This window comes from Scyliorhinus canicula, chromosome 3 (genome assembly GCF_902713615.1).
Source record: "Scyliorhinus canicula chromosome 3, sScyCan1.1, whole genome shotgun sequence".
Taxonomy (NCBI): domain Eukaryota; kingdom Metazoa; phylum Chordata; class Chondrichthyes; order Carcharhiniformes; family Scyliorhinidae; genus Scyliorhinus; species Scyliorhinus canicula.
Window position 1 is genome coordinate 221342017 of NC_052148.1, and position 12211 is coordinate 221354227.

Genomic DNA, 12211 nt, shown 5'->3' on the forward strand with positions numbered 1-12211 from the left:
GTCACGCCTCCACATAGACTTCGCAGGACATTTCCAGGGGGCAATGTTTCTCATCATTGTGGACACTTTCTCAAAGTGGATGGAGATCCACAGGATATAAGCGACAACCGCTCGAGCCACTATCGAATGGTTGCGTCAAACGTTCAGCACACACAGCATACCTGAGGTACTAGTTTCTGATAACGGAGCGGCATTCGCAAGTGCGGAATTTGGGTCATTAATGTCTGTGAACAGGACTCGCCACGTTTGAACTGCCCAGTACCACCCTGCGTCAAATGGACCAGCGGAACGGATGGTTCAAGGATGAAAAAGCAGTTTGAGTTCCTGGGAGACTCGACTGGAACTTTTCCTGTTTTGTTACCGCACAACGCCGCATTTTACGATAGGAGTCATACCGGCCGGGTTGTTGATGGGTAGCCGCCTCCATACCTATCTGAGCTTGGTCATCCCAGACACTGGCGGGAAGGTTCGTCGTGGACAGGACAAAACTGAGGCATAGGCAAGCTGGCGTACACCTTTGCACATTTGCCCCTGGTGATCTCAGGCACGTCTGTAATTTCTATGAAGAGGCCACATGGATCCCGGGCATCATGCTGGCACAAGCTGGACCAGTCTCTTATAGGGTGTGGGCACAGGGCTGTAAATCCAATGGGCCATCTGTGCTGCTGTGGTGCAGATGTGTTCAGACCCAGTTCCAGAAGCCCCAATCCAGAACCGTCTACCATCTTTGTTGGCGCCAGTGCAGCCATCACTACTGCTGCCCCAGATTCTGCCAGACATTGAGTGTCCAAACACAGAGGTTGAAGCCGCAAAGATGTCGGACAAAGTCCCGCCCAGCTCTGATTCTGAATCAGACACCGATACTTTGCCGCCGCCGGAGCCTGTTGTGCCAGATCTCACAACCGAGCCAGCCTCGGGGAGTATGTCTCCAATGGCTGTTTCCTCCCTACTATGATCAATGAAATTCCCTTCCACCTCTGATCACTTTTTCCCGATTGCTTCTCTCTTTCCTCCCCAACCACCAAGTCCTCATCTGCTGATTGCTGAGGACTGTCCACAAGGGCATTCTCCTGCTGGTTTCCCCAACTGGCTGCCAGCCAGATTATTAATTAGGACAGCTGCTGGGTGGAAATAGGAAAAAAAAGACAGTGAGGCCTGCCATTAAATTTGGCAGTACCTCGACATCCCTGGCCTTGGGAACAGCGTGGAGGCCCCGGAGAATACCGGGTCAAGCCCGCTAATGATATGTGAATGGTGTTTACTGGACGTGCAGAGTAGAACGCACTGACACCGCTGTCGAGGCACTCCGCGGAGCATGACATTTTGTTGGGCACCTGGTGCTGATCCCAGCATCGGCCGATGGAGAATCCCGCCCCTTGTGTTCTGTAATCCCTATGTCATCTCTCACAGTCCAAAGATGCAAACTTGAATTCAGAACACTGATTTGTCAAGAATGCGGATTCACATGGTTTGATTCAATGTTATCTATTTATACTTGATCTTCCTCACTACATTAGTCTGAACAAATGCAGTTTAAGACCAACTGTCACGCCACATCACGTGTTTTTATCAATGTTTTCTGCCATTTCCAGCCAAAAACACTTTAATTTCATGTTGGGCAATGACGAGAAGAACATTTTGAGGTACTTGGGGATTTGATGCCACTTTCAATGTTTTGCTGAAAATAACAACATTAGGCTGATTTTATGGGCAATCCTACCTCCCTGCCAGTCCCACCCCTCCCCCAATTGAAAAGTTAGTTATCAACGCGCTCCCCCCCCCCCCCCCCACTTGATACCCAGCTGGTTGTACCGATACCGACTGGGAGCAGCCCTAATTGTTTCAGAGTAGGACTTCCACAACCACCTGGGAGGAAGCCCCGCCCTAGAGAACTGTCAGTCAATCTGTTTGGTTGATAGCTGTCGTCCCAGCAGCGCCAGGAGTGAGTGGTGGCCACTGCTGGGGTTACAGGCAGTCTCCAAGAAGGAAGACTGACGGAACCCAGACTTAAAGATAAGTTTGCTGTCTTTCTTTTCAAGGAGTCGTGATCGTTGAGTCCTGAAGATTTCTCTCTTGAATCAGTTTTCTTCAATTAGTTTTCATAGTCTTTATATTCAAGTTGTCATAAAAGTCAAAGCCCTGGAGTCTTGAGAAGCTTCTATCCCACTCCACCAATGCATTTGCCTTCCAAGGAGAAAATAACAGAACACATGGCATGTCCTCCGAGAGAGCCAAGAACACTGTTGGTGATTGAAGCCTTGGGCAACAGTGACTTTGGAGAGGAAGGGTGGAGGGAGGCATATGGAAACGGTAAACAGTACAGGGGGTTAACTGACGATGGGAATGGAAATGACAATAATTTACAGAATATGTGTTTGGATATTATACTGGGGGGAGGTATAAAGAGTTAATGGTTAAGCCAATGACATAACAATGTTAATGATGATGTAAACATGACATCAGAGTCAGATGACTATAAGACGCATCAAGAGAACACGACACAGAATCGCCTGTGCCCAGTAAATTGTATACTTCCATGAGGTCTTTCTATCCCTAATTCTGTCATCGAATAAACAAAACTCTATCATGGTACAGATCCGAAACACTTCCAGCCCGCCACTGACCTGTCACACATATTACAATGGGTGGAGGAGGCTACCGTTGTAAATATGCTGTTCCATGTTCCACATTCCAGAATTATTCTACACAAATCCCATGGAATTGGATTGTCCAGAGGGCATGTTTCATCACTTCAGACTGGCTGGAAATTGTTAAAATCTCTCACCACCTCGACTTTCTATTTTTGCATCTTCGATTTTGTATATCCGTTTAATCCCACTCATTCTCAGGGATTTTTATGTATGAAATGTGAAATATTGTAGATGATAACCTGCGGTGTGGCAGGGGAAGGTTCATAGAAGACCTTTGTTTACAAATGTTTAATGTGAAGTCCATGCCTCGGAGAAGATGTTGACGATAGCTTGGAGCTTGGTTCCCAAGAGTGTGCAGATGCAAGCAGTGTCTGCACACTGTTGTTTAATGACAGAGGTTGGGATGATCTTGGGTCTGGTGTGCAGGTGGCGGAGACTGAACAAATTCCCGTTTGTGCTGCAGTTTAGCTCTACTCCAGCAGGGAGCTTTCTGAGGGGGCGCTGGAGCATTTTAGCAAGGAAGATCAAGAAGAGTGTCGATGTGATGACACAACCTTTCTTGACCCAGTCGGAATGTGAATTAGGTCTATGGTGGATCCATTGGTCAGGATCAAGGTTTGAATGTCATTGTGGAGCAGGCAGTTTGGTGACAAACTTTGGGGGCAGCCAAAACAGAGGACACTCCATAATCCCTTGCAGTTGACAGTGTCAAAGGACTTTGTTAGGTCAAAGAAGGCCATGTACACATATTGGTGTTGTTCCCTGCATTTACCCCTGGTTATCAAAATCCATGAAGAGGCGTTGGATAATATGGATCATGCTCCATTCCTTGGGAGCTGCCTGTCAAGAAGAGCAGTCATTGTTGACAAGGTTCAACACTCCCTCTCCCTTCAGTGTGCCAGCGCAGCCTTCAGTCGCCTGAGAAAGAGAATGATTGAAGGATATTGAGGGATGTACACCATTGGATAAAGGGAAAAGGGAGGCTTATGGCAGATATTGAAGGCTCAAAACAGTGGATGCCCTAAAGGCATATAGAATGTCCAAGAGGGAACTTAAAAAGGAAATTAAGAGAGCAAAAAAGGGACACAAAAGGATACTGGCAGGTAAAATACAAGTACATTAAGGGTAAATGGATAACTAAAGGGCAGCACGGTAGCATAGTGGTTGGCACAGTTGATTCACAGCTCCAGGGTCCCAGGTTCGATTCTCGGCTTGGGTCACTGTCTGTGCAGAATCTGCACGTTCTCCCCTGTGTGTGCGTGGGTTTCCTCCGGGTGCTCCGGTTTTCTCCCACAGTCCAAAGATGTGCAGGTTAGGTGGATTGGCCATGCTAAATTGTCCTTTGTGTCCAAAATGTTGGTTGGGGTTAATGAGTTATGGGGATAGGATGGAGGTGTGGGTTTAGGCAGGGTGTTCTTTCCAAGGGCCGGTGCAGACTCGATGGGCTGAATGGCCTCCTTCTACACTGTAAATTTGATGATTCTAGAGTAAGATGGGGCTCATTAACGACCACAGTGGTCATTTGTGTGTGGAGACAGAGGTAGGGTTCTAAATGAATACTTTGTGTCGGTGTTCACTCATGAGAGAGATGATGTGTGTATGTAAATCAGGGAGAAGGACTGTGATGAAATTAAAGAAATTAAGATAGCGAAGAGGTTCTGAGTGGTCTGGCAGTCTTAAAAGTAGATAAATATCTGGGACTAGATGAAATGTATCCCAGGCTGTTGAGTGAGGAAAGCGAGGAAATAGCAAGGGAGCTGGCAATAATTTTCAATTCCTCTCTGGCCACAGGAGGGGTGCTGGAGAGCAGGAGGATAGCCAATGTGGTACCATTATTCAAGAAGGGAGGAAGGTATAAACCGGGAAATTACAGGCCAGTCTGTCTAACCTCAGTGGCGGGGACACTATTGGAAGCAATTCTGAGAGACATAATTCACCAGCATTTGGAGAGCAGTTGGGTTGCTATTTTCTTTGTGTTTATTAAGGGGGTTATTAAGGTTGCACTGGGAGGATGGTTGAGTGGGGGGAGTGGAATTAGTGGGGGGTAGGACACTGGGCGCCATGGGCTAGGCTACCAGCTACCAGGCTAGCTGGCGGGCTGGTTCACGGAAGTGCAGTGGGGGGTGAGCAGGTGGTTACTGTGCTGATGGGGGTTGGGGTTGTTATTTTCTGGTTGGGGGGGAACTGCTGACAGGGGAGGGTTTCTAAAAGGTGGTATGGGGAGGGTTGATGACTGTGGGGCCCGAGGGCGGGCCTGAGGATGTGCGGGACGTGATCTGGAGGCTGGCCCAGGCGGGGTTATAGTTGATCGGCTTGGAGGGGGGGGTTGCGCCCCACAACCAGGCTGATCATGTGGAACATGCGAGGGTTGAATGGGCCAGTCAAGAGGGCCCGTATGTTCGCACATTTGAAAAGCTTAGAGGTGGACATGGCTATGCTACAGGGGACACACTTGAAGGTGGTGGATCAGACTAGGCTGAGGAAAGGGTGGGTAGGGCAGGTATTTCATTTGGGGTTAGATTCTAAAATGAGGGACGTGGCGATTTTGATCAACAAGCGGATGGTGTTCGAAGTGGGAAGGAGAGGGCCAGACTCTGGCGGGAGGTATGATATGGTGAGTGTAAAATTGGAAGGGACGTGGGTGGTGTTGGTGAATATTTGTGCTCCGAACTGGGACGATGTAGAGTTTATGAGGTGGGTGTTGGGGAAGATTCTCGATCTGGACCCACATAAGCTGATTATGGGAAGGGGGAGGATTTTAATACAGTTCTGGATCCAAGGCTGGATCGGTCGAGCTCGAGGTGAAGGAGGGTGTCGGCAGCAGTGAAGGAGCTGAGGGGGTTTATGGAGCACCCCATAAGGGGGGGTGGATTCGTGAAGGTTTGGGAGACCGAGAGTGAAGGCGTTTTCGTTATTTCCCCATGTGCACAAGGTGTACTCCCGAATTTACTTCTTTATTTTGGATAGGACGTTATTGGCGGGGGTGGTGGATGTTGAGTACTCGGCCATAGTGGTGTCAGATCACGCCCCCCATTGGGTGGACTTGCAGGTGCGTAAAGGGGGGGGGGGCAGCGCCAGAAATGGAGGTTAGGTGTGGGGCTGTTGGCAGATGAGGTGTGTGAGCAGGTGAAGGACATCATTCAGGGGTATGCGGAGATAAATGATAAGGGGGAGATATCGGCAGCCACGGTATGGGAGGCATTGAAGGCAGTGATGAGAGGGGAGTTCATATCGATACGGGCACATAGGGAGAAGGCGGAGATGGAAAGGCTAGTGGAGGAGAGCCTGCAGGTGGACAGGAGGTATTTGGAACCCCGGAGGCTGGGCTGCTGAAAGAGTGGCAGAAGCTACAGATAGAGTTTGGCTTGTTGTCTATGGGGAAGGGGGCGGGGCAGTTGAGAAGGGCAAGAGGGGCGGTGTATGAATATGGGGAGAACACGAGCAGGATGCTGGCACACCAGTTGAGGAAGCAGGAGGCAACGAGGGAGATCGAGAACGTGAAGGACAAAGGTGGGAATATGGTCTTGGACTCAGTGCGGGTGAATGGGGTGTTTAGGGATTTTTATAGTAATCAAATGAGTCGGTGGAGGGGATGAGGTGGTTTTTAGAGGGGTTGGAATTCCCGAGGATAGATGAGGAGCTGGTGGAGGGGCTAGGGGCCATAATTGAGCTGGTAGAAGTCGTGGAGGGGTTAGAGGCGATGCAGTCGGGCAAGGCCCCGTATCTGGACTGGTACCCAGTGGAGTTTTATAAAAGGGTGCTGGGACCCTTATTGATTAAGGGTATTTAATGAGGCAAGGGGGGGGAGGGGGGGGGGGGTGCTCCCCTCTACGATGTCGCAAGCCTCGATCTCTCTCATTCTGAAGTGGGAAAAGAATCTGGAACAATTGGGTAGTACAGGCCGATCTCCCTGTTAAATGCGGATGCCAAGTTATTGGCCAAGATCTTGGCCTCGAGAATAGAGTTTTGTGTGCCAGGGGTGAAAGGGGAGGACCAGACGGGGCTCATTAAGGGGCGGCGAATATCAGGTGGTTGCTAAATGTCATAATGATGTCCTCGAGGGTCGAGAGGTGGAGGAGGTGGTCGCCATGTACGCAGAGAAGCCCTTTGATCGGGTGGAGTGGGACTATTTGTGGGAGGTCCTGGGGCACTTTGGGTTTGGGATGGGTTTTGTGGACTGGGTCCAATTGCTGTATCACGCACCGGTGGCGAGCGTGCGGACGAACTGCGTGTGTTCGGACTATTTTTGGCTGCACTGGGGGACGAGGCAGGGCTCTCCCCTGGGGTGTGGGTGGGGTGTGTAGGGGGGGAGGAGGTGGAGCCTTCCTAACTTTATAAATTATTATTGGACGGCAAACATAGTGATGGTCAAGAAGTGGGTAGTGGGGGAGGGGTCGGTGTGGGACCGGGTGGAAGCTGCCTTATGTAGCGACACAAGTTTGGGGACACTTAATGGTGCCTCTGCCATTCTCGCTGACCATGTACTTCACAAGCCCGGTAGTAGTGATGGCCCTGAGGGTGTGGGGACAGTGGCAGTAGCACATGGGGCTGGAGGGGGTGGCAGTGTGGGCACCGATATGTGGTAATCACCAGTTCGCTCCGGTGGGCTGGACAGGAGGGTTCCGGGGGTGGCAGTGGGCAGGGATCAAGCGGTTAGGGGATTTGTTTATGGATGTGGGCTTTCCGTGGTTTGGAAGAGTTGGAGGAGGGGTTCTAGCTGCCTGGTGGGAATGAGTTCCGATACCTCCAGGTGAGGGACTTTGTGTGGAGGCAGGTATCGACCTTCCCACACTTGCCGCCCCAGAGGCTACAGGATAACGTGGTGTTGAAAACGAGACTGGGGGAGATGAAAGTATCGGAAATTGATAAGGAGTTTATGGATTGGGAGGGAGCCCTGATAGGAGTGGTGAAGCGAAAGTGGGAGGAAGAGCTGGATTGGGAGCTGGAGGCTAGGTTGTGGGAGGATGCCCTGAGGCGAGTCAATGCATCCTCGTCGTGTGCCAGGCTAAGCCGGGTGCAATTTTAGGTGGTCCACAGGGCGCACATGACCATGGCCTGGATGAACAGGTTCTTTGACGGGGTGGAGGAGAGGTGTGGGCACTGTGCGGGTGGGCCTGTGAATCATGTCCACATGTTTTGGGCATGTCCGAGGATTAGGGGATTCTGGCAGGGGTTTGCTGATGTCATGTCGGAGGTACCGAAGGTAAGGGTGTTTCCGAGTACAGACATGGCGATCTTTGGTGTGTCAGAAGACCTGGGAATCCAGGGGGTGAGAGACCAATGTTTTGGCCTTTGCCTCCCTGGTAGCCGGAGACAGATTTTATTGGCATGGAGCATCTCGGAGCCCCCCGAAGTCGGGGGTGTGGGTTAGTGACATGGCTGGGTTTCTCCGGCTCAAGAAGATTAAGTTCACTCTGAGGGGATCAATGCTATGGTGTGCCCGGAGGTGGCAGCCATTTATTGACTTCTTTGGGAAAAATTAAGCCGTCAGCAGTGGCGGAGGTGGGTTGGGGGGGGGGGGGGGGGGGGAGGTAAAAAGAAGGGGAGGCATGGGGGGTAAGGTGGGCAAGGTTAGTGGGGAATTGGGATCGGGAGTTGTTTAGGTAAGCCGTGTTGGCTGGGTTTTGTTGTTGGTTCATCTTGCTCTTTTGATATCTCGTTGTTAAAATTGTTAAAATTATAAATGCCTTAATAAAAGTACTTTATAAGAAGGCATATGGTATACGTGCCCTTATTAACTGAGGCATAGAGTTTAAAAGCAGGGAAGTTATACTGTAACTGTATAAAGTTGGTTAGGCCACAGCTAGAGAATTGCATGAAGTTCTGTAATTCACATTATAGGAGGAATTGGATAGCACAGGAAAGGGTGCAGCGGAGATTTATCAGGATGTTGCCTGGGGTGGAAAGTTTTAACTGTGAGGAGAGATTGGATAGACTGGTGTTGTTTTCCTTGGAGCAGAGGAGATTGAGCGGGGGACATGATTGAGATGTATAAAATTGAGGAGGCATAGAGTAGACAGGAAGAAACCTTTCTCCTTGGTGGAGGGATAAATTACCAGAGGGGATAGATTTAAGGTAAGGGGCAGGAGGTTTAAACGGTTGTGAGGAAAGTCATTTTCACCCAGAGAATGGTAGGATTCTAGAACTCACTGCCTGAAAGGGTGGCAGAGGCAGAGACCCTCATAACCTTTGAGAAGTATTTAGTGGAGTTTGCACATTCTCCCCATGTCTGCGTGGTTTCGCCCCCACAATCCAAAAATGTGCAAGCTAGGTGGATTGGCCACACTAAATTGTCCCTTAATTGGAAAAAAGGAATTGCGTATTCTAAATTTTAAAAACATTAAAAAAAAATAAGAAGTATTTAGATGTGCACTTATGATGTCAAGGCGATAGGTCAAGTGCCGGAAAATGGGATTAGAATACTTAAGTGGTTGTTTTTGACCAGCGCAGATGCGATCGGCTGAAAGGCCTTATCTGCGCTATAAGACTCTATGACCAGGACCTCACATCTGGCACCAAACTCATGTTCTGCAGAGCAATAGTGATACCTGCTCTCCTATATGGCTCAGAGACATGGACTATGTACAGCAGACACTGCAGAATCCTGGAGAAGTACCACTACCGTTGCCTCCATACGGTCCTGCGTATCCAATGGCAGGGTGGTGCACCAATATCAGAGTTCTCTCTCAGGCCAACATCCCCAGCATTGAAGCATTCACGACAGTCGATCAGCTCTGCTGGGCGGGTCACATTGCCCACATGCCTGCCACGAGAGTCCTGAAACAAGCACTCTACCCGAAGCTTTGACACGGCAAGCCAGCCCCAGGAGAGCGGAGGAAAGGCTTCAAGGGCATCCACAGAGCCTCATGGAAAAAGCACACCATCCCCACTGACACCTAGGAATCCCCGGCCCAAGTCTGCCCAAAGTAGAGGAAAAACATCCGAGAAGGAGCTGAACACCTTGGGTTTCATCGCCGAGAGCAAGTTGAAGCCAAGTATCAACAGCAAACGGCAACCTGGGCACCCCACCCACCCAGTCCTCCAAAAACCGTCTGCCCCACCTGTGACAGAGACTCTGGGTCACGCATTGGAACCTTCAGACACTTGAGAACTCTCTTTCAGTGTTGGAAGCAAGTCGTCCTCGACTTCCTCAGAAGTTTGTAGATGAACATGGGTCACGCATGCCAACAATAAATCTAATTTACAATTAATAAAGGCAGACGCGAATTGTGTGTGTTCATGAAGTTGAAGTGCAGTCTTACTGAGTGGACTATGCAACTAATTTAGACATTTAAACTGAGCTCTGTTTTGTTCTTAACTGTATCCTGTTCAAATTAAACACTGGGCATTGTTCCCACAAACCCTTCCCCGATGACTATTAATATGCACACTGATAATGACTATTAGCATTTGTGTTCATGCCAGGGCTAAATGGATGAATGTCAGTTAAACCATTAACAAAATTATGTTTGGTTGGTCCGAATGCCTTCAACTGGAAAAGCCAGCCCACAACAATCCTGGGAATGCAGCAATGGTTGATTTATCACAAAACATTGATGAGACTGAAAAGTTGCACTATAAAGAAAAATAAGATGAACAAGTCACAGTGTAAAGGAATTAATCAAGTCTTCTTGTTAAGAGTTCAACAAGTTGCACTGTAAAGAAACGGAACACGCTGCAATATTTATGATGTGCAGAAAACCAGATGAGCTGTTCCTAATCAACCTGAGCTTACTATTTATGATTGATACTGTGCTAATTCGCTCACTAAATGAAAGAACATTTAGAAGTATATGCCACTGGGAGTATTTTCCCAGCACCCACTGCATCAGTCTGGCATTCCCATGCAATCTGCCTTGGCAAATGCTGTTGCTTACATTGTTCAGACTTATTTTCTCAAAAAACTTAACAGATTTTAAATAGTTCTTGATAAGTTCAGAGAATGGACTAGGATTGAAAATGCTGCATAAAGAGACCATTTTTCCCATCGGATGGTGTTTCTTCCCCATGTAAAAATGTTGCAGATGTGCCCTTTTCCCTACCAAGAAATTCACATTCATGAATTTCTAGGAGGTATCACTTTGCAGGAAAAAAATCTGAAAAGCATGACGATGTTGGGCAAGGTCTTATTATACAATTATTCTCAAATTGGAAGAAAAATGCAGCATAATGATTTCATTCAGAAAATATGGGAAGTCATGGGGCTCCAAGCCCTCAGAGGATTATGATTCTTATTTTGTAATTTCTAATGCATAGAATTATATTTGTAGACATGCGTGATATCTGTATCTTGAAGGAGAAAAGAAAAGGGAAAGTGATGCTGTTGCACATGGAATGAAGGTACATTATTAAAACCAATTCTGCGATGTTAGTTGCTGCATCCATGCAATATAAATATAGGAGGCGATCCCACAATCTTTAATGTGTTGCAGACTCCATACAGTCCTGCAGCTTGAATGATTGATAATCGTTAGTTCAGAAAGAACCCAGCAGATTAGTTTAAAGGGGGAAATAGAATGACGTGAATGCTGCAATATTGATTTCCAGACCAGACTGTATCTCACACATGACTTTGCAGGGTCAAACATTTCTTTAATACAATGAGATTTTGCAGCTTCCATTTCCATTGGTAAATAACAGGTACGGAAGGATTATAGGAGTGACATTCACTGTCGCAGATCGGCTGGAACAGGGTGAGAAGCAACTAAAATGGAGTTATTTCATTTCCCACTGTCTTGACATTGATCTGTGATTTTAACATTATTGGCTTTGGTGAACAATGGACTCTGGTGGGAATCTCATTAAACCATGCACATGAAGTACATGGCTGTCCCCCAGCCCTGCCAAGTGATCCTGCACCTTGGTTTAAAAAGGGCTTTCCTTAGTGGGACACAGAAAAGCAAGTGCACAAGGAAGTTTCCGCTGCCCTGGGTTCCTTCCTTCCCTAGCCTCTCATCACCTTTCACCCAGATATTACCTTGCTGCAAGCAAACTTTCCACTGATGTAGGTCAGTGGCCACCAGGTTGCAAGCTTTTTATCCTTCCTCACTGGTCAGCTATCGCTTTTCACCAGAATTGGCCAAGCATTTGACCAGCAGCATTCAAATGAGGCAAGGCGGTTAAAGGCTCCTAGGCCTCCCAATTCCATTCCCAAACAGGATTGCCTTCACTCTCATTGGCTTGCTGTCAGGAGTTAAAATAATCCCTCCTAGAAATATTCAGAATCGGAGATAATCCATTTCCGGTGTTATATTTATTTAATCAACTCACTAATATTTAATTTATTCTAGAAATCTGGTTAAAATCTGATATAAGCATGAGCATTAGAAATGTGGAGTGTCCAGTTCTGACTGAAAACCGGCATGTAGCTCTTCAGCACACAGCTGAGGATTTAGACCAGATTTTCTGTCACTCTGAAAAATAAATGGAATGCGTGTTTTACTGTCAATCTGATTGGGCAATGTCTGATAGAACAAGCAAGACCAGTGATTGAGAGATTGGGGTGCCATTTCTACAGGGCGCCCTGATCAGCACAGAAAATAAATTCCCCCCAGCACCCC